The sequence below is a fragment of the Pleurodeles waltl genome, chromosome 8 (assembly GCF_031143425.1).
Source record: "Pleurodeles waltl isolate 20211129_DDA chromosome 8, aPleWal1.hap1.20221129, whole genome shotgun sequence".
NCBI lineage: Eukaryota > Metazoa > Chordata > Amphibia > Caudata > Salamandridae > Pleurodeles > Pleurodeles waltl.
Window position 1 is genome coordinate 262,061,869 of NC_090447.1, and position 23,109 is coordinate 262,084,977.

Below are 23,109 nucleotides of genomic sequence, written 5' to 3' on the forward strand. Positions count from 1 at the left end.
AACAATTGCTACCAAGATAGCAAAGGACAGTTCACAGATCAGCTGAAGTTCTGGACTTCTGAACAGCCAAAAAAAAACGCCTAGCACACAAGGGAGGGGGGAGGAAAAAGAGAGTGACACACACACGTACAACACACACACACCCCAACACCATACACACAACCAGCTGCATTACAAAAACAACCCAGTAACTCGGATGAATAACACAAGGACAAAACAATTTAGCAAAAGTGAATGTAATGAGATCAACACAGCATGAAAAATAAGTTAGGAAAGATGATAGATATATACATATGTACAGAAAAAGTGACACAGCCCAGTCCACTATTTGTGCAGTCCACATGGCGACAGCTAAATAGGCAGGCCCCCCCGGGGGGCGGGGGGCGAGGGGGCACCTCAGCCGGGAGATGTAACAAGACCACTGGTTCTGGAGGGGGCAACGTGCCCTGTGCTTGATCCTGGAGAGTGCAAGGCCACAGTTTCTCAAGTGGATGACTTGCCCACTGGTTCTGGAGGAGGCAACATGCCCTGTGCTCTTCGTCCTGGGGAGTGATGGGCCACAGTCTCTTGAGTGGGTGTCTTGCCCACTGGTTCTGGAAGGGGTAACCTGCCCCATGCTTGATCCTGGGGAGTGCAAGGTCACAGTCTCTCAGGTGGGTGTCATACCCACTGGCTCTGGAGGGGGCAGGCCGCAAAGCAGCCTATGGAGTCAGGATTACATACCGTCTGCCGACAGTGACAGCTGCACAGTGGTGGTGGTGCTGCTGGTGGGGAGAGGCTCCAGCCCATCCCCTCCAACCTCGGATGGCTGCACAACCATGGGTGGTGGTGGGGGCTCCATCACAGTTCCTGCTCTAGGCCCCTTGGTCTTCCTGCCTGCTGGTGCAGGCTCCGTGGTCTTCCTTGCAGCTCGGGCAGGCTACTTTCCCTTCTTGCCAGCTGGGGCAGGCTCTCTGATCTTTCTGGTAGCTGAGGCAGGCTCCTTTCCCTTCTTGCATGCTGGGGAAGGCTCCTTGGTCTTTCTGGCAGCTGGGGCAGGCTCCTTTCCCTTGAGGATGCCTGGTGCAGGCTCCTTCACCTTCAGGACATGTGGCCTGGATCCTTTTCCACCACGAGTGGGTGTGGTGACGACTGGGCCTATGGACTGTGTGGCTGAGGTGCTTGGCTAGGTTCTTCCAACCCTGCCCATACATGCACGATTGTTGGGGAGGTGAAGGGAAGAGGTCAATGGTGGATAGGAACAGTTTTTTAGGAACATTGGGAAGAGGGAAGTGGGAGGAGGAATGGGAGTGGGGGAAGAGGGAGTGGTTGTTGGAGGTGTCTGTCTGCTGCTTTTGGTTGCAGGTGCATGGGTTGTATGCTGTTGTGAGGTAGATGGCTGTTGGGTATCTGAATGCTTGCGTTTGTGTACTTTAAGAGTGGGGACAGACACGGGGGACGTCTGCATAGCTGTTACAGAGGTGTCTGCCAGTGAGGTGTGTGTTCTGCTAGGTGTGGTGATGATGCTGGTAGTAGATGATGATGTATTACATGCAGGTGTGAGTGTGGACGGAACTGGGTGGGAGGTGGTGGATGAAGGGAGACAGTGGAAATAGTAGATGTTGGCGTGTCTACAACTTGATGGTGTCTGTGTGAGTGCCTGTGGGAGAAGTGCGGTGCTTGTGTTTGCCTGTACCACTCGTGTGTTATCTTGTATTCATGCTTGTTTGCCTGTGTGCCTGGGATGGGTTGGGGTTGAGGAGAATAGGACTGGGAAGTGGAAGTTGGAGGGGGGCGGGTAGAAACAGGGACAATGGCTGCCATCAGAGAGGAGGCCAGAGCCTGGATCGATCTCTGTTGGGCCGCCAATCCAGTGTGAATGCCCTCCAGGAATGCATTAGATTGTTGCATCTGGACTGCCAGCCCCTGGATGGCATTCACAATGGTTGACTGCCCTATAGAGATGGATCTCAGGAGGTCTATAGCCTCCTCACTCAGGGCAGCAGCGCTAACTGGGCCAGGGCGAAGGAGATGCCCACCCTCTTGGGTGAGCGGGCACGGGCCACTCAATGAGGGGCTTCTGGGAGGGCGGTGATGGTACAGGGTAGCAGATGTATCTGTAGCTGGGGTGGTCACAGAAGTGTTGGCCACCCCCAAAGAGCTTCCATCGAAGGAGGTTTCTGTGTCAGATCTTTCAACTCCAGTCTCCGCCGTGGTGCTACCCTCGCCCTCCGTCCCTCTGGTGCCCTCAGCATCGGTGGACTCTGCCTCCTGGGTACTGTGGGATGCAGCTCCCTCCATCGCCAATGCCTCTGCTCCTCCGCCAGATGATGCTAATGCACATAAGGACAGGATGACAAAACAAAAAGGGGGGGGGAGAGACAAAGGATACACTTGGTCAATGGCTGCACCAACACCACTGTTGGCATACACAGCAGCCTCACACACAGGGAACAGGCCTACGCAATATGCCATAGCACTAACAGAGAAATGGTTAGCAGCCAAGGCATGGGGAGGGGCACACACCGCCAAATGCAGCACACCTGGGACCCACACAGCCCTGACCAGTTGTGGATGCCTACGAGCTAGGTAGCAAGATTTTCCCTTCTGAACCCTAGCCACCAGGGGACCAACGCTGCAGTGTCAGGCCTGGCCTAGGGGCACCCACTGACACACATCCCCCACCCAGATACCACTCTACCATGCATAAGCTGTAATGATGGGCACTGTACTCACCCCCTTGTGGCTGTTGTGATGCCCTCAAGAGCCCATCCAGCTCTGGATAGGTGACCACCAGTATGCGGGCCATCAGGGGGTCAGGATTCATCAGGCACCCCTTCCTCGTTGGGAGGCCATCCCCAGCTGGGCATCCATGGTCTTCCGTGCCCAGCATCTCAGGTCCTAGCACCATTTCTGACAGTGTGTGCTCCGCCTGCCATGGACACCCAGGGTCCGAACCTCCTTGGCGATGGCACGCCACATACCCTTCTTTTGATGGGCACTGACCTGCAGAGGTAATACAAACAGTAAAATTTAATTAAACAAACAGTCCTGCCTGTTACACATACGGCCCACTATACTCGTTTCCATCACCATTGGCACACACACATGGCCCAGCACACAACCCTCCCTCCCAGAGGATATCCACCCACCCCCTTAAATGAGGCCTTCACACACACCACTCCATGCATTCATGCCACATGCATCGTGCCCACAGTGTACTCACCTGTTGGTCTGGAGGCCCATACAGCAGTCCATACTGGGGTAGAACCCCATCCACCAGTCTCTCCAACTCCTCTGAAGTGAAGGCTGGGGCCATTTCCCGGGTCACACGGGCCATGGTAGGCTCCAGACACAGGTCACAGCAGCACATGCAGTGTAAGTTCTCTCCTGTGGAAGATTAGGTAGCAAGTGAGGAATCAGATCGAAAATGGTGGACACGTCCATAGCGTGAATACCATCACCACCGGCGTAGATCACCATTGGCCCCTGTAACCCATAGTACACAATTATAACCAATGAGGAGTTGCACGGCAGTTACCGATTGCCTCCCGCAAATGCACAATATCAGCAGAATTACCTCACTTCCACCTGTCCCTCCACACAGGACAGGTGGACGCCATTTCAGGGGGGCTGGAAGGGCCTTGAAAATTGCTGCATCACTGGTGAAATTAGGACATACTGGACAAATCACAGTGACCCATTATATGTTAACACCATTCAAAGTTCTGTTGTAGCTCCATTGTTCAGTTTCTGACTGGCTACTCACTCTTTTTCCCCATAGATGCCTACTGATGTGGATGAATAGGAGATGGAGACATACCCCTGTGTACAAACCCCTGTTGGACTTGGCAACTCTGGAGGACAGGCACATTATCCTCACCTATAGACTTGTCAGGGCCACAATCACAGAGCTGTGAGCCCAATTGGAGCCTGACCTGATATCTGCTATCTGTCATCCCAGTGGGATACCTCCTCTTGTGAAAGTTCTATCAGTGCTCCATTTCCTGCCAACTGGTTCTTTCCAAGTGACAGTGGGCTTGGCAGCAGGAATGTCACAGCCAATGTTCTCAATATTTCTGACAAGAGTCTTGTCTGCCCTGATTAAACACATGTGCATCTACATTGTTTCCCCCCAGGTTTAAGATTTGGCCACAGTGAAGGCCGAGTTCTATGCAATGGGACATATCCCCAACATAATTGGGGAGATTGATGCAACACATATTGCATTTGTCCCCCCGTCAGAATGGACAGGTGTTCAGAAATCAGAACAGTTTCCTTTCTGTGAATGTACAGATGGTATGCTTGGCAGACTAGTACATCTCCCACGTCAATGCTAAGTATCCTGGGTTGGTGCATGATGCCTTTGTCCTGAGAAATAGCAGCATCCCAAATGTGATGGCCCAGCTACAGAGGCGCAGGGTGTGGCTAATAGGTGAGCCCTGGTTCCCACCCAGTAGATGTTGATGCATGGATATGGTGTGGGTCATATGGAATAGCGTGTGGTTAAATGTTCTCCCTCAATATTTCAGGTGACTCTGATTACCCCAACCTCTCCTGGCTGCTGACCCCTGTGAGGAATCCCAGGACAAGAGCAGATGAACATTAGAATGAGGCACATAGGTGAACCAGAAGAATAATTGAAAGGAACTTTGCCCTCCTGAAGGCCATGTTCGGGTGCCTCCATCTGACAGGTGGGTCCCTGTGCTACTCATCCAAAAGGTCTGCCAGCATGCAGCATAACCTGGCCCTCAGACGCGGTGTCCCATTCCTGCAGGAGGAGGAGGCTGGAGATGCCCCTGTGCCAGCAGTGGACCCTGTGGGCAGTGTGGATGAGAAGGCAGAGGATGAGGACAACAGAACGTCTGTGATCGGACAATACTTCCAATGACACACAGGTAGGAGAGTGGTACTTCACATTTCAATGACATTAGTTTGAATTTCTGTGGCACTGGCATGCTGATATTTCCTACCTCTATGACCGCTTACTGTTCCCTCTGGCAATTCATTTTGCAAATGTTGGTGACCAAACATATACTCCTGGTGTGGTCGCTGCAGCCAGCTAAAGGTCATTAATCTAAGCTCATTTTCTGTACAGTTGATTTGTAATGTTTGTACCTGTTTCAATTAATACATTTTTTATATACATAACATACTCCAAACTTCCTTTTTTTACAAGGGTGTTTATTGAAGTGTTAAAATATAGAGGGGTGAGTGCAATGGGATGGGGTCTTGTGGCAGCTGTGAAGCCTGTGGACAGTGAAGAAGAGGAGGCAGAAGAAGAGGATATTGACAACCGAAACAACATAATCATGCAATACTTCCAGTGAGATACAGGTAAGAAGAAGTCACTGCCTCCCACATCTCATACTATTGTTGGAGCTAGCATATGTCTGTCATTTTCACTCAGTGTATGGACCCTGAATTGTCACTTTGCCTTTCCATTTCACAGATGTGGGTCCCACTTTGTGCCGTCTGCTATGTTTCCTCCTGGCCTATAGTTGTGTTACATTGGTATGTGCACAAGTAAATTGACATTACTATATTCCATGGTTATTGCAATTACACATTTGTGAAAGCACAGACTGACTCCAGATTGTTTTGTGAATGAAGTGTGTTTATCTCTGTGCAAATAGGTGGAGGGGGTTGTAAAATGGGCTGGGGGGATGGAATGTCCATGGCAGAGCCCAGTCTATTTGTTTCACAGGTGCATTGTCCAAGGGGGCATAGGAAGTGGAGCAATGGCAGTTTAAGGATGGACAGGGTGACATAGTGGGACAGAAGGGTGACATTCAGGGGGGTCTCATTTATTTCCTGGTGGGGGTATTGGCAATGTTCTCTGACTTGTTCCTGGATCTCAGGGACTGTTTGCAGGGTTATTCTCCATCTGCAGGGGGTGGGGTGCTGGTGTTGTGTTCCTGTGGCGGTGCCTCCTGTCCACTAGCGCTGGCAGAGGTGGAGGGCTGTTCATCGTCCAGGCTAGTGTCAGGGGCCCCTTGATACACCACTGTGTCCCTCCTGGTGTTGACAAGGTCTTGCAGCACCCCTGCAATGGTGACCAGGGTGTTATTAATGGACTATTAATGGACTGCAAGATAGTGTTCCTCCTGCTGGGTCTCCTGAAACTTGGCCGGTACTGTTGCCATTGTCTCCTGGGAATGATGGTAAGCTCCCATGATGTTGGAGAGGGCTGCATGGAGAGTGGGTTCCCTGGGCCTGTCCTCCCCCTGTCCCACAGCAATCCTCCCAGCTTCCCTGTTGTCCTGTGCCTCTGTCCCCTGAACCGTGTGCCCACTGCCACTGCCCCCAGGTCCCTGATCGTCCTGTGTGAGTGGGGTTGCCTGGGTTCCCTGTAGTGGTGGACACACCGCTGATTGACGTGTCCTGGGGACAGAGGGGTGGGCCTGCTGGGTGGGTGGGTGCTGTGCTGGTGTTTACTGTTGGGGTGGCTCTGTGGTGGCTTGTGACAGTGTCAGGGGAACCAACTGTCCCGAGGTCCCAGATGGGCCGGGCTGTTCATCTTGATCCAGTTGTGCAGAGCTGCTGTCATCACTGTGGGTCTCTTCTGTGGGGGGACTGAATATGTCTGGCACCTCCTGTCCGGTGAAGTTGGGTAGGAGTCCTGTTGGGGTGTAAAGGCATAATTATTGCATCTGTGTGTGCCATCATGTGCAATGGGTGAATGACCCTCTACTCCAGTGCTTGCATTCTTGCAGTGGTCCTTGTGTGATAGTTGGTTTGGGGTCTGTTTGGCTATCTGTAGTGGACATGCTTTGGTGATGGGTGTCCATGCATTGGTGTTACATGCAGGGCTTGTTTTTATGATGTGTGGGTTTTGCTGGTGGGGTATCTGTGGGTTGTTGGGGTGATGGGTGTGAGGGTAAGGGTGGGGTTTGTGATGGAATGAAGGTAGGGTGGGGGATAAAGTAGTAAATATTTGCCTTACCAGAGTCCAGTCCTCCTGCTACTCCTGCGAGGCCCTCAGGATGCAGTATTGCCAAGACTTGCTCCTCCCGTGTTGTTAGTTGTGGGGGAGGAGTTGGGGGTCCACCGCCAGTCCTCTGTACAGCAATCTGGTGTCTGGAGACCACCGAACACACCTTCCCCCGTAGGTCGTTCCACCTCTTCCTGATGTCATCCCTAGTTCTTGGATGCTGTCCCACTGCGTTGACCCTGTCGACAATTCTGTGCCATTGCTCCATCTTCCTTGCAATGGAGGTGTGCTGCACCTGTGATTCGAATAGCTGTGGCTCTACCCGGACGATTTCCTCCACCATGACCCTGAGCTCCTCCTCAGAGAACCTGCGGTGTCGTTGAGGTGCCATGATGTGGTGTGGGTGATGTGTGAGGTGGTGTGTGTTGTGATGTGTGAGGGGATGTGTTTGTGAATGTTGTTTGAGGTGAGTGGATGTTGTGTAAGTGGTGGTGTTGTGTGTCTGTGGATGCTGCTGTTGTTTAAGGTAGTGTATCTCTCTGGCCTGCTTTCAATTTCTGGTAGTAAGGATTTGTGGGTGATGTGGGTGTGTGCTGTATATTGGATTGGGTGTGTGGGTGTGGTGTGTGTATGTGTATCAGGTGTGTGTATTTGGAATTGTCCAATGTGGTTGTGTTTTGTATATGTGTGTGTATTTGGAGCGTGGCAGTGTGTACCGCCAATGGATTACCGCGGTTGAAAGACCACCACGTTGATTCGTGGGTCGTGATAGTCTGGGCGTATTCGTGTTGGCGTGACAGTGTCGGTTTTGTTATCGCCATTTTATCACTGCCCTTTGGTGTGGCGGACTTGTGTGGGTGTCTGTATTGTGGCGGATTCCGAGCTGTGGTTCGTAATATCTGTAGCAGAATTCCACAGATGCAGCGGTATGTTGGCAGTCTTCTGCACGGCGGTAAGCAGGATTTACCGACAGGGTTGTAATGAGGGCCATATTCTGCATCTCATATTGGAGATCTGGTAGATGTATACAATGGATCTGTGCACTTCACACAAAACACTCAAAAGATGCAGAAGAATTCTTAATGATCATACTTGGTATATTAGAAGAAGAGATGGTACCTATTGATGACCTATTTGAACTAAGTTACTCATGGCAGCATGAGTGTGAAAATTGTACTTTCTCATCAAAAACACAAATCAATTCGGAAAGATGCATCTGATTAACTCTACCAGCCTGTAAAACTATGAATGTTTACAGATTGTTTAAAGAGGCATCATAGAATAATACCTGTACAAATTGTCAGAGCTTCTATCAATTTTAAATATAAGAATAACTGGTAAATATATCATCATAATGCTACAGTGATGCACAGCAGATGAAAGTATAGTAGAAACACAAATTACATGTTTTAAAGCTGGACAAATTTCTACTTCTGGTAAAACATATAGCTGTGTACCTATTATTTTTCATGAAGGACTAACTATTACATCTGGACGCTATACCACCCACTTAAAAAGTATAAGTGGAGGGACAGAGTATAACAACAGCAATCTTACATTCAAGAAAAGATTACCTTATAAAGTACCAAATCCTTACCTAATGTTTCTGGAACAGAAATTCTAAGGTGGATTAATACTGAAAAAATGGAATAGCACATTTGTGGGACTTCTACAACAATGAACAATATGGCCTACCAAGGGTGATGTCTACATAAAGGATTTCAAACACTGATATGCACTTACTCCTGGAAAAAAACAATAGAGATACCACTAAACTGGAAACATAAATGACAAACTAAAAATCAGGACAAAAAAGTATTTCAAGGAGAAACAAATACTACTAAAGTTATTAAAGTGAAACATATTTCTGGATATTTATCTTGTTTTTGAAAAGTTAAGCCTGATGGACAGAAAATCCTGATACTGCAGGGTCACCCCCAAACTTTTTGCCTTCCTCCTTCTCTTTTTCTGACCTCATTTTGCTGGCTTTAGGACTCTGTACACTTTACCACTGATAATCAGTGCTAAAGTGCATATGCTCTCTCCTTAAAAAATTGTGACATTGGCTCATACTCAATTGGCTTATTTAATTTACTTGTAAATCCCTAGTCAAGTGCACTACATGTGCCCAGGGCTTGTAAATTAAATGCTACTAGTGGGCTGCAGCACTGGTTGTGCCACCCACATAAGTAGCCCCCTAACCATGTCTCAGGCCTGCCTCTGCTGTGCCTGTGTGTGCAGTTTCACTGCCACTTTGACTTGGCATTTAATAGTACTTGCCAAGCCTTAAACTCCCCTTTTTCTACATATAAGTCACCCCTAAGGTAGTCCCTAGGTAGCCCACAGGGCAGGGTGCTCTGTAGGTAAAAGGCAGGACATAAACATGTGTGTTCTATATGTCCTGGTAGTGTAAAACTCCTATATTCGTTTTCACACTGCTGTGAGGCCTGCTCCTTTCATAGGATAGCATTGGGGCTACCCTCATATACTGTTTGAGTTGTAGATCCTGATCTGAAAGGAGTAGCCAGGTCATATTTAGTATGGCCAGAAAGGTGATATAAAATCCTGCTTAATGGTGAAGTTGGATTTTATATTACTATTTTAGAAATGCTACTTTTAGAAAGTGAGCATTTCTGTACACTTAAATCCTTCTGTGCCTTCCAATCCACGTCTGGCTCGGTTTGGTTGACAGCTCCCTTGTGCATTCACTCAGACAACCCCAAACACAGGATGCTCAGTCACACTTGCACACATCTACATATTAAATGGGTCTTCCTTGGTAGGGGGGGGTGGAGGGCCTGACACGTACATGCCGAAGGACAATAGCCTGCCCTCACACAAAGAACTGCCACCCTCCCTACTGGGACCATGGCAGCCAGGATGGAACTGAAAGGGGACCTTGTGCACCTCTAAGCCACTCTTTGAAGTCTCCCCCGCTTCAAAGGGACATTTGGGTATTTAAGCAGGTTCTCTGACTCTACCAACTTAGGGCCAGATGTAGCAACCCTTTTGCGAATCGCAAACGGCGAAAATCGCCGTTTGCGACTCGCAAACGTGGGTTTGCAATGCACAAATGCATATTGCGAGTCGTTACCGACTCGCAATATGCATGTGCGACTCGCAAATAGGAAGGGGTGTTCCCTTCCTATTTGCGACTCGCAATGGTATGCAATACCATTTGCGACCGCATATGCGGTCGCAAATGGCATCGCAGTTACCATCCACTTCAAGTGGATGGTAACACAATCGCAAATTGGAAGGGGTCCCCATGGGACCCCTTCCAGTTTGTGATTGCACCCAAAAATAGTTTTTCAGGGCAGGGAGTGGTCCAAGGGACCACTCCCTGCCCTGAAAAAACCGAAACAAAAGGTTTCGGATTTTTTTAAAATGCAGCTCGTTTTCCCTTAGGGAAAACGGGCTACATTAAAAAAAAAAAAAAAACTGCTTTATTGAGCAGCAGGTCGCTAACATGGAGGCCTGCTGACGTCAGCAGGCCTCCATGTTAGCGAGTGCCCATAGTCGCTATGGGGCCGCAATTTGCGACCCACCTCATTAATATTAATGAGGTGGGTCTTTGCGACCCCATAGCGACTTGCAGAAGGTGTCTGAGACACCTTTCTGCATCCCAAATTGCGACTTGCAATTTGCGAGTCGCAGAGACTCGCAAATTGCAAATCGCAATTTGGTTTTTTCGTACATCTGGCCCTTAGACTCTTCTTGACAAGACACTCTTGTCACAGACACTTTCTGGAGAAGAAAACCTCAACCAGAACCTGCAACATGCCAAAAAGAACTGCCTGGCTGGCCAAAGGACTCACCTGACAGTTGATCCCTCCCCCAATGGCTAATTTGTTCTTTGGAGGTAGTCCCATTACTAGTACTTCCCCCAACACAGGCCCCATAAGATGGGAACGCAGGAGCAGCTCGACCTCAAATGTAGATTAACGTAAAGCCCCAGCAGTGGAGTTAGAGAAGGAAAACACCCCAGTATAAAGCCTTTGTAACCACGTAACTTAAGTACCCTTCCGTTGGTTACAGCAGGAGCAGAGACAGGAGTATGTTGTAATGTGCGTGCAGAAGGGAGACATAGTGGAATAACACCTCGCACAGGCAAGCAAATAGCGAGATTGTCCAACACTGGGGATAGTAATGAACCTTCAATTAACTTTTTATCCTGGAATGTGGCGGGTGTGACATCTAAGACAACCAATCCAGAGTGGTGTAGTTTTATGGACCAACATCACATTATTTTTCTACAGGAAACATGGGCCACTTCCAAAAGGTATAGGGCAGGATATTGGTCTTTCCAGAAGGCTGCACTTCCATCTCCATCTGGTAGAGCATCTGGGGGTCTAATAATCTGTCTCAAACATAATTTATTTCCCAAGGTAAAGGAATTGCCCTCTCACTCTAGGGTCATACTAGCCGTGGAGGTAGCATTTAGTGGCCTAAGGGGACTAGTACGTATAGTACTTGTAAATATATACATAAGACCTGGCCCACAAAAGTCACAAATTGTTCAGATAAAAACGCTTACAGATTTCTAAAACCACCTACCCGGGGGTCAAGGCATACTCGTTGCAAGAGATTTCAACATGCAGTTGAACTGTGAGGATGATTCTCATCACAAAAGAATCCAGCTTACACACACATGGGATGGATCAGGTCCAGTCCAGGTTGCTTTAAAGCCTTCAGGGGGAGTCTTAGATCTAGTGGAGGATCTGATAAAATCAATAGGGTTTAGAATAGTCAACGGGAACACAAAATCAGACACTCCTGCGTTGCCTACATTTAGGAAAGGCCTATACAAGAGTCACCTAGACTACGTTCCAGTAAGTGATTTCCTTTGGAATTCCCTTATTGACATGGTAGTTCTTCCGCATGATGATAGTGATCATCAAGCTCTTTGTATACTTTTTTCAATCTACCCATTTAAATGTAGTCTTGTCTCTAAGTGGGTGAAGGGTAGTATCTTAGCTGCGACATATGATCACAAAAATGTAAGGTGGGAAAAGGTGGTAGATGATGTAAACTTTCAGGTAGCACTATATAAAGGGGTGACATCAGCACTTTCCCCCCTGAAGCACATTGCCTTGATACCGGTTGACATAATTGAACTGCACAACACTATGGTCAACCAGCTAAGACTCTCTTTCCAGGTAACAAGGAGGCAGGCTGAAACCAGGGTTAGATCCCTGAGGTGGTTTTCCAGCTCTTGCCGACTGGCCAAGCTACGGCTTTTGGAAGCATTGAAGGCAGGGAGTCGTTGTATGATAAGAGCCTCCAGGCTTGCATACAAAATTGAGCTGAAAAATGCAAAACAAGAGTGGGAATCTAAACATTGGAAGGCCATGGTAGACGCTTTACAAGTAAAGGACATAAAACTGTTCTGGAAACTAGTGGCAGATATAGGATATTCTGACACCACGGAGACTTACCCAGTAATTCAGCCAGCACTCTGGGTGTCTCATTTCAGCGCTGTGTACAGTGTGGCTCAAATTAGTTGCTTTACTGCCTCGCCACCTTTTGAGGGGCCCCCTCGTCGAATTACTTCAGAGTTAGCCACTGCATTTAAATTCGATCTGGCCCCTTTCTCTTTAAAAGAATCAATCCTGGCACTCCAGACGTTACGTAAAGGGAAGGCCCCAGGGCTGGATGGTATCCCTGGTGATTTGTATTTGTCCCGACCCAGAACCTGGTCTCTATATTTAAATACACTTAGTAATGAGATTCTGAGAGGCGTGGGGCTCCCTTCCACATGGCAAGGAGAAATTATAATCCCCGTTTTTAAAAAGGGCTCAAGGGAACTTCCTTTCAGGCCAATAAGTTTAATCGATATAAGCCAAAAAGGTTTTTGTAAGCAAATCTTGGCCAGATTGCAGGTGTGGATAGTGGACTCATATATTTTCTCTGACCTCCAGGGAGGGTTTAGGAAGGGCGTGAGCACAATCGCTCAGGCATTTAGGTTTAATCTTCTTTGTTGGAAACATCTGTCATTAACAAAGGGCCTTTTATACGTGGCCTTCATTGACATAAAAGCAGCGTTTGATATGGTCCCAAGGGATCTACTGTGTAACGTCCTTGAGACCTATAAACTTGATAGAGAGATGTTTGAATTGATCAAGTGTCTCCATGAGGGCACGAGTGCCCAGGTACGCTGGTCCCACGGTGGCGACTTGACAGAAGCCATACCTATTGACAGGGGGGTGTTCTGGCCCCCACACTGTTCAATCTTTATATCAATGGTGCGGTCGACCAGCTGATGCACTGCGATCACGACGCCCCAAAGTTAGCATGAACCCCTGTTCCTATTTTAATGTTTGCAGATGACACCTTATTGATCTCACGAACCCCAATGGGCCTTCAAAACAAACTTGATACCTTTTCTAAATTTTGCATCAAGAGGGGCTTGGAGATAAATTCTTCTCAGACAAAATGTATGGTTTTTAATCCTCACAAGCCTTTTAGGGGGAAAATGACTTTGGTAGGCCAACCGATAGAGAGAGTCAGTCAGTTTGATTTGGGGATGAGGATATCGGACGACCAACAGTGGACGTCACAGATAGAGAAGAGTGTGTCTACTCTTCGACAGAGGTCAGCCGTGATAGCGAGAAAAATTGCTAACTCCACGGAGGGAGAGATTTCCCCCGCCATCACAGTATACAAGGCAGCGGCTGTGGCTGCCTTAATTTACAGGGCTTAATTATGGGGGCATAGCAACTCTAGTTGCCTGACGACGGTGGAAAATCGCTTTATGCGTAATTTTCTACATCTACCGATAAGTACTCCACTCTTTCCCCTCAGATTTGATCTAGTCCTAAATGAGATCCACAGCGAGGCTGCCCTAAGACCCCTCATGTATTGGGTCTGCCTTTGGACAGCTGAATACCTGTCCCCCTATCAGGCAGCAGTTGCCGAGCTCCTAGCGGATCGTGACGTTTTAAAAATTCCCTGGTTTAAACACATTAGAGACACGTGCCAACTCATCAAAGTGGATGAGATGTGGAGAGACCCCTACAACCTAACAAAGGAAGCAAAGGCACGAATAATACAGTGTTACTGGGAGTATATTTTGATCCAACTTTGGTCCAAAAAGGACCATGGTAGTAGGACGTTACTGTTTTTGGACAACAAATGCATCCCCAGGTTTGAGGCTTATATGGACAATATCAATCCCCCCTATGTTAAAACCCTTTTTTATTAAATTTAGGTTAGGAACATTGCCTCCTAACACATTTACTGCAAGGTGCAAGGAGGTCCACAAACCGAGTTTCTGCCACTTCTGTCCAGAGCAACCAGAGACATTGGCCCATTTTATGTTTTTTTGTCCTAGATATTCGGTGCCCAGGAAGAAGTGGATAATCCCTTTATGCAGACTAATGGGGATAAGGGAGTGTAACACATCCTTGCGAATTCTTGCAAGCGAAACAAGTGACAAGGTGGTCTTTGCCGTTGCCAGGTACCTACAAAACGTATGGGCCATAAAAACCAGAGGAAAAATTGCTGACCGATTAGGCTAGCCTTAATCATCCTAGGTCACAACCGATCATTGTGACCATGGAATCAAAAAGATTTGCCTGTTAAAGAAAAAGGAATTTTGATATTAAGTTTGTATTATTGTTACATTTATGTGTATTAACAGCCCATTTTAGCTTAGACTATTGTAAGAAGAAACAGATTACTATATGGAACCTAGTCTAGCCTGGCCCTTAGGATTTTACAACTTAGATAGTTGCTTTGAACTATTTTAAGAACTGAGTTTTAATATTTTTACCTATTAGAATACTTATTGTTTTGTTGACTCACCTGACAGCTTTCTGTGAAGGACTGCTATCTTGCTGTTGCCCTGCTGCCTTGCTGCTCTCTAGCTGTGCTGAAATGTGCTCTCCAAGGGCTTGGATAGAGCTTGCCTCCTGTTCCCTGAAGTCTCAGTACCAAAAAGACTTCATCTCTGCAAGCAAAACTCTGTGCGGTGAAAATCTATGCCTGCCAGCAACGATGCACAGTCTGCATCATGGTGAAAAATTCACTGCACACCGAACCAGAACGACGCAGCCCAACTTCGCAATGAGAAGATTGACCGGAAATTAGATGCACAGCACACTGGATCGATGCACAGCTGAGCTGGAAAGACGCAGCCCGACTTCCAGAGAGGAATCGATGCAGCGCCTGCCATGCAGTAGAAATTTCCAAGGAACACCCACCCGATCGACGCAGACCATGTGACTTTATCCTGTCAGGGCTGGAATTCAACACATCGTCCCTGGGGAATCCGAAAACCTGCAACCCAAAGATGATCCAAGACCGAACGCCGGAAATCGACGTAAATCACTCCCTGCATGAAAAATAAACAACGTATCACCATGTGCGGCGTAAGAGATCGACGCACACCTTCATGTTTTCCACACATCTCCTCCTCTGCGGTTCTTTGCAGGGATTTTGAATGCAAACCAGGTACTTTGTGCTTGCAAGAGACATTTGTTGCTTTTAAGAGACTAAAGACACTTCATATCATTTTTACAGTGATATTCCAAAATATACATATTGTATTTTAATCGTTTTGACCTGCATCTTATCAGATAAATATTGTATATTTTTCTAAACACTGTGTGGTGTATTTAGTATGGTGTTGTAATATGTTATTGCATGATTTATTGCACAAATACTTTACACATTGCCTTCTACGTTAAGCCTGACTGCTCAGTGCCAAGCTACCAGAGGGTGGGCACAGGATAATTTGGATTGTGTGTGACTTACCCTGACTAGAGTGAGGGTCCTTGCTTGGACAGGGGGTAACCTGACTGCCAACCAAAGACCCCATTTCATTTCTAACACTGATGTATACACTAACACACCCCACCCAGGAACACACTGACACATACACTGACGCACCCAGGCAGACACTGTTGCCCACGCTGACACATACAGGCATATACTGATACATATGCTGACACACCCAGGCACACACTGACACATGCATTGGCACTCTCAAGGACACACTGATGCATACACTAACACACCAAGATACACACTGATGCATCCACTAAAATACATAGTCACACACTGATACATGCACTAACACACCAAGGCACACAATGATGCATGCACTGATACACCCAGGCACACACTGATATGTACACTGACACACCCAAGCACACTCTGGTACATACATTGAGACACCCAGGCACAAACTGATGCATACACTGACATACCAAGGCACATACTGTGATATACATTGACACACCCATGCACACGCACATGCATACACTGACACACTTAGGCATACACCTATGCATACACTGACACACCCATGCACACACTGATGCATACACGAGACATCCAGACACACACTCATTCATATACTGTCACATGCAGACAAACACTGATGCATACACTAACACACCAGGCACACATTGATGCATACACTGAAACACCCAGATACATCCTGACACCTCTGCCTTTTTTTGCATTTATTTAGGACTTAGGACTGGGACCTGAGTCCTAAGAGAGCTGCCCTCACTTCCTGGTTGATGTACTGGCAGCCAATCAGATCTCAGAAAGAGATCTGTTGGCTTTGCAGATTCTCTTTAGTGTGAAAATACACAAAGTATTTTAGCATTAATTGCTTAACAACTACTTCATTGACTTACACAAAATGCCAGATAGCACGCTTTCTTGAATAAGATCTAGCTTACTGCCAAATTTGGTGTAAATCTGTACAGAGGTTTGGGTTGTAGATGTGTTTAAAGTTTAGGTGGAAAAATTAATGGGGAAAATGTGTTTAGTAACATCCCTTTTGCTTGGCCCACAGCTGATGGGTTACCCAAAACTTTTCATGCACAAACTAGTCAAAAAGAAGCAAGTTTTTTGGTGAGATCTGTGGAGGTTTGTCAAAGTTGATCACAACACAAAAAAAATAAAAAACATTTCTTATGGAAACAAGATCCTAACTATAACTACCCAGTGTTGTTGTGAAGTGACTACTAATTTGTCAAACGTTCTTGCAGGGCATCTTTATATTATGATTTTTAATAAATAACAATGGGTCATTACTGTCACTAAAAGGTGCCACTGGTATGGCATTATCTATTTGTATTGCCCTCCCCTTGGTGGTCATTGCTAAATGATATTATATGGCTAACGGCCGCATAGGGTGACATATGTCTTTATGATATACTTAAAAAAAATACAAGTGTAATTTAAAAAATATATATATCACGTGCTGAGCAGATATTAAACTCTGACTACTCTTTATGGTACTTGATATGACACTTTCTATGAAAACGAAATATTACGATAATGTTTCCATCATCAAATTCTATTTTTTTCAGACTAGTTGAATGTGCAGATAGATGCCATTGCCCATGAAAGTGGTATCCAATTCTTTAACACCTAAAGACGCACTTTTAATTTCAAAACGAGAAAGTATTATAATAAGGCCATTCAAAGAGCAAGCCACATTAACTCCAAATTGCTGAGTTAAATGTCATGAACGGGGGTTCATTAAAATTGTGTCACCGCTAATACATAGCCTAAATTTTTTGCATGAAATAATGATTTTAATAAAAGTTTATAGTTCAGGTTCTGCACTAGATGCTATTACCATTTCAGCTATTGGCATATTCGCCGTCCAGAGGGCAAAGAGAACAACAGCTCATATTTTTCTTGGGCACGATATGAAAACATTAATTTCCTTCTACTGCCTTGACAGAACTCTGTGCTGCGGGGCACGTTAATGTAAAATTATCACATTTTCACTCATAATCAATATTGTTGTATGACAGTGGGCGTCCATTTTTCATTCCAGCATTCAGTAAAGCAGAATGATGTGTGCATTTTGTTCAGTAGGGCCTTTCAACGAGCACAAATGGAAATAGCATTCTTAGCAAGCGGCTAGGAAATGTGATTATCTCTGCAGTTCACCGGGAGCAGTAACAAATGTGAACATTTTGTCCACTTTTTTCTCCTAATGTTTCTCATTGAAACATTTGGGAACCATGGATTTTACCGAACCACCTAAGTGTGGACAATATACTACATGCTTTAATGTATATATTAAATATTTCTTACTTTGAGCTCTATCAATTTTAATACATTTGAAAATATATCTATGATTTAATTTAAAACATAGATATACAACTCAGACAGCGTTCCCCGGTACATAATTATTTTTAAAGATCCGAGTCAGTATTATGCTCTGTGCATCTATCATGTAGGAAACACTCGTTACGATATGTGCGTAAAATCTACCACGAATAAACATGACATTGCACACCTATTAACTTTGCTAAAATTTTGAAACCACAAGCTCTGTCTTGACTAGCAACATCTGTTTGACGCCTTCTTGGAATTTTTGTTCCCTTTAATATATCGTCCAGGGGTTATTTGCTATTGTCAACAGTTTCTTGTAATTTTGTAGCCTGAGATGTTTGTTTTTTGTGACAATAAATTGGGGTTACAGTGGCTATATATTCTTGGAGGAGGATGCCCTTCCTTTCAGTATCAAGAGTAAAAAAAAACAGAATCTGTTCAGGAAGCCGGAGTAACTTACTGTTCGATGAGTGCTGAAAAGAGGACTACGCAAGGGAGGAGTCCTACTAACACTTCGGAAAGCGAGCTTCGAACATTAGATAGCATTTAACTCCTCTATTAAAATCTACTGCTCCTCATCTTTGGACAAACTGGGCTGGAAACGCGTTTCTATAAAGTAGTTTTATGTTGCTCTACCCTCAGTCCCATATGCAAATCAGGAGTTGATTTGCAGGTGCTTGAATGTAGGAATAAAACTGTTACTGCACAGAAAAACAGCCTGGATGGATTCCCAGAGTGTATTACGGCTCTGAAACTTGGCGTAGATTTAACATTGCGCCGTGCAGCCTTACATTGCACAGATTCCAAATGAGGGAAATAGAAAAATACACGCATCTGACTAAAATCTTAACACACTAGTCACCGATAACAATCTCAATTACATAGAAAGCAGCACCCAAAGCATTAGCTCTTCCCGCTTTGACAAAAGTCAGTTTGGGGACAGACAGCAGCAAGGCTAGTGGAGATCCATCCCACTCAACTGCAAAAAGAACTTCACTGAGGAGGAGGCAGACATTGTATTAAAACCTGTAGCTGACCTCTATGAAACAGTCCATTGTCTTCCATTAAGCACCCTCAGTGGACAGGAGAAGCAGGCCACTAGACAGGAAGTCACTTGCAGTTTGAATATCCTGGTGGGAGGGGAGATGTGTTTTTGAACAAACGTGTTTACAGCGCTGTTATAAATGGGTCTTTGGTTGGCAGTCAGGTTACCCGCTGCCCAAGCAAGGACCCTTTCTCTAGTCAGGGTTAGTCACACACAATCCAAATTATCCTGTGCCCACCCTCTGGTAGGTTGGCACTGAGCAGTCAAGCTTAACTTAGAAGGCAATGTGTAAGGTATTTGTGCATTAAATCATGCAATAACACAGTGAGAACACCACAAAAAGACACCACATAGGTTTAGAAAAATATGAGATATTTATCTGAATAAATTAAGGTCAAGACGATCAAAATTTGATAATCACAAGTTGAAATATCACTTTTGTAATGATAGGAAGAGTCTTAAGTTCTTAAAAGCAACAATTGTCTTTTGCGCGCACAAAGTACCTGGTTTGCGTCAAAATTACATGCACCAGGACCACAGAGGAAGAGATGCGTCGGAAAAGGTAAGTGTGTGTCGAATTTCTGAGCACACGCAGACAATGCGTCAATTCTTTTCCACAGGGCAAGGGCTTTACGTAGAATTTCGGCGCACAGGCTTGAATTCTCTTTGCAGTGCAGGGTCTTTTAACGCCCAGGGACGATACGGGGAAATCCTGGGCATGCAGGGCGACGACACAGGTGCTGAGTCTATCCGGTGGGCGATGTATCAAAATTTCTGTCACACTGCAGGTGCTGCATTGATTCTTCTTGCAGGAAGTTGGGCGGCGTCCTAAGACATGATTAGGGGCTACTTATGTGGGTGGCCCAACCAGTGCCACAGGCCCACTAGAAGCATTTAGGGCCATATTTATACTTTTTGACGCAAAACTGCGCTAAAGTTACATGTGACTACCCTAAAGCTGTCAGGTCTACCATTACTCCTTCCAGATCAGAATCTACCACTTAAGAGTATATGAGGGCAGTTTCATTGCTAGTCTATGAGAGGAACAGGCCTCACAATAGTGAAAAACGAATTTAGGAGTTTTTCACTACCAGGACATGAAAACAAGTACACGCCCTGCCTTTTACCTACATAGCACCCTGCCCTATGGATTACCTAGGGCCTACCTTAGAGGTGACTTATATGTAGAAAAAGAAGAGTTTAAGGTTTGGCAAGTAGTTTTAAATGTCAAGCCGAATTGGCAGTGAAGCTGCACACACAGGCCTTGCAATGGCAGGCCTGAGACATGGATAAGGGGCTGCCTATGCGGGTGGCACAATCAGTGCAAAGACCCACTAGTAGCATTCAATTTCCAGGCTCTGGGCACAGGTAGCACACTTTACTAGGGACATACAGGTAAATGAAATATGCCAATTGGGTAGGAACCAATGTTACTATGTTTAGGGTAGAGAGCATATGCACTTTAGCACTGGGCAGCAATGGTAAAGTGTGCAGAGTCCTGAAACCAACAAAACCAGTGTCAGAAAAGTGGAGGGAGGCAGGCAAAAAGTTGGGGGATGACCACCCTAAGGATGTTAGGTCTAACATTGGTGGAATAATTTTTTCAATTCAGTGAACCCTAACAATTTCCCAGAGACTGAACTGTTACCTATATCATTTGGTTATAGAGTAAGTATGAATGTAATGAGGCTTAAAGTAACCAGTGTTTGTTCATTTTATAGCCGACAAGTGTCTTGTGACATCAGATATGGAAATGATGTGGGCATCACTATTAAACATGTGTATGCTGAATGAGCAGTAATCAGGGCAAACATTGCATGGAAATCCCTTTGAAGCAACATGAGGACAAAACACTCAGGTGTAAGAATAAAGTACATAGAAATGCGAAAGGTATGCATGAGCTGTAACTTATCTGATCGAGTGAAATTTGATGTGATGAATTTGAAGTGGATAAGAATGTCAGTTTAACTGTTTATGAATTGTATTTAATACAGGAATATATTGAAGTGTTGTTTTCTAAAGAATGAATAGGTATTTGTGAAATGTGTTAAGCTTTGAAGCATGCATCAAGAATATGAACATATATCCATTCTAACTTAAAGATTACATTGGTGCTTGAAGTCTTTAATGTTAATTGAAATAATGCTAGGGCACAGAGAGACCAATGGGATAAAAAATGGTGAGTTAGAGTAACTTTAAGGGCACAGTAATGCCATTCCTGTGGAAGTAGGTTCACTGGGATCAAAGATTGTAAATTACAGTGCAGGGGAAGAATGCAAAGGACATTGCGGGTTGGTTATGTGAGCAGTGTAGGGTAAGGAATGTAGAGTCTATCGGATGGAGAGTGGATTATTGGTAAGGGAAGGTAAGTACCTACTCTTAGCAATAGGCCACTAACCACCACTACGTTCAGTTAGGTCTCAATAAATGATTCCCAGTTTAACCCTTGGTAGCTTGGCAACAAGCAGTTAGGCTTAACTTGGGGGACAGGTGTGTAAAGTATTTAAAAGTCACAAAACAGTAAATAAGCAAAACACAAAACACACTGAAAATCCAACTCCCACTTACAAAAATAGATCACATTGTTATCTTTAACTTTAAAATGACACTGAAATGATAACAATCCAATAAAGGGAACCGAAGATATGATTTTTAAAATTATAAATGTTTTTAGTGCATCAAAACTAAGGCCCATATTTATGAAATGTTAGTGCCACCTTAGCATCATTTTTTTATGTTAAAGTGGGCGCTAACTTAACTCCATATTTATATTTTGATGCTAGACCGGTCTAACATCAAAATGTACAAGTTAGTGTCATTTTTAGGAAGTGCCAACCCACCTTGCGTCAAATAGCGACAATGATATGCAAGGTAGGCATTCCCTTCCTAAAAAGGACGCTAGCCCCCCAGCACCATATTTACCTCCTGACACTAAAATGACACACACCTAGGAGGAGGACCTAAAGAATGATGCTAAGGCCGATTAGCGTCAAATTTTAACGCCCGGTCAGGTCACACATTAAAGTGCTGTTAGGCACATTTCCTTAGGGAAACACCGTGGTGTCCACCATGGTGTCACTGTTTAGGCACCTACATGGCCACCTCAGTCCCTTATATAGGCCCCCCCGGCTGGCACTGGCTCTGTTGGAATTGTCCTGGGACACTGGGCCCCTGTGGTGGACATTGTGGTTTGGGTACTGTCTCCTGTCTATACTTGGACAGGTCTCATTTTTGGGCTTCTTGTGCAACCAAAAATGAAGCTAGGCTGACTAGCGGCAGATTTTATGATGATAATCAGTCTAATGTAATTTTTGGCCCACTAGCGCGATTCTTCTTAACACCTTCCAGCACCAGCTACCATCATTTTTCATGTCGCTAACCATTCCTTAGCCCCATCATGCATCTTTTTTTAAATAGGGCGAATGGATGGTGCTATGGAATGGCGTTAGCTCACATTTATATTTTTGTGCAGTTGTGCATCATTTTCCTTAAATATGAGCCGAGAATCGCTAATCTGGACATCTGGTCGCACTTGACTGGTTCAGAGTCAAAATTTGAGTCCAACTGTGATGGATCCCTTCTCGGCTACAGTGAGCGTGAGGCCTCAGTCAAAGTTTTACCTTCTGACTTAGGCCCTCATTATGAGTTTTGCGGGCAGCCTTGGCCACCGCCCAAACTCGTTGGGACGAACAACCGCCACTCCGGTTTTCTGCCAGCTTTCCCACTAGGCCAGCGGATAGAAACCGGGAAGCAGGCCACAATATTGACTCTGGCTTGTAATCGAGCTGGCAGCAAAGTTACAGTGCATCAGATGCAACAGCACCCATCACACTTTCACTGCCTGTAATTCAGGCAGTCAAAAATGCGATGGGGCTGTCCATGGGGGTCCCTGCACTGCCCATGCCAAATGAATGGGCAGTGCAGGGCCCACATGGGGCCCCAGACCCCCCGTCTCCGCCAGCCTTTGCATTGTGGCAGTACTGCCATACAAAAGCTGGCAGAGAGGGGACTCATAATCCCCAGGGCAGTTCTGCTTGCAGTGCTGCCCTGGTGGAATAAG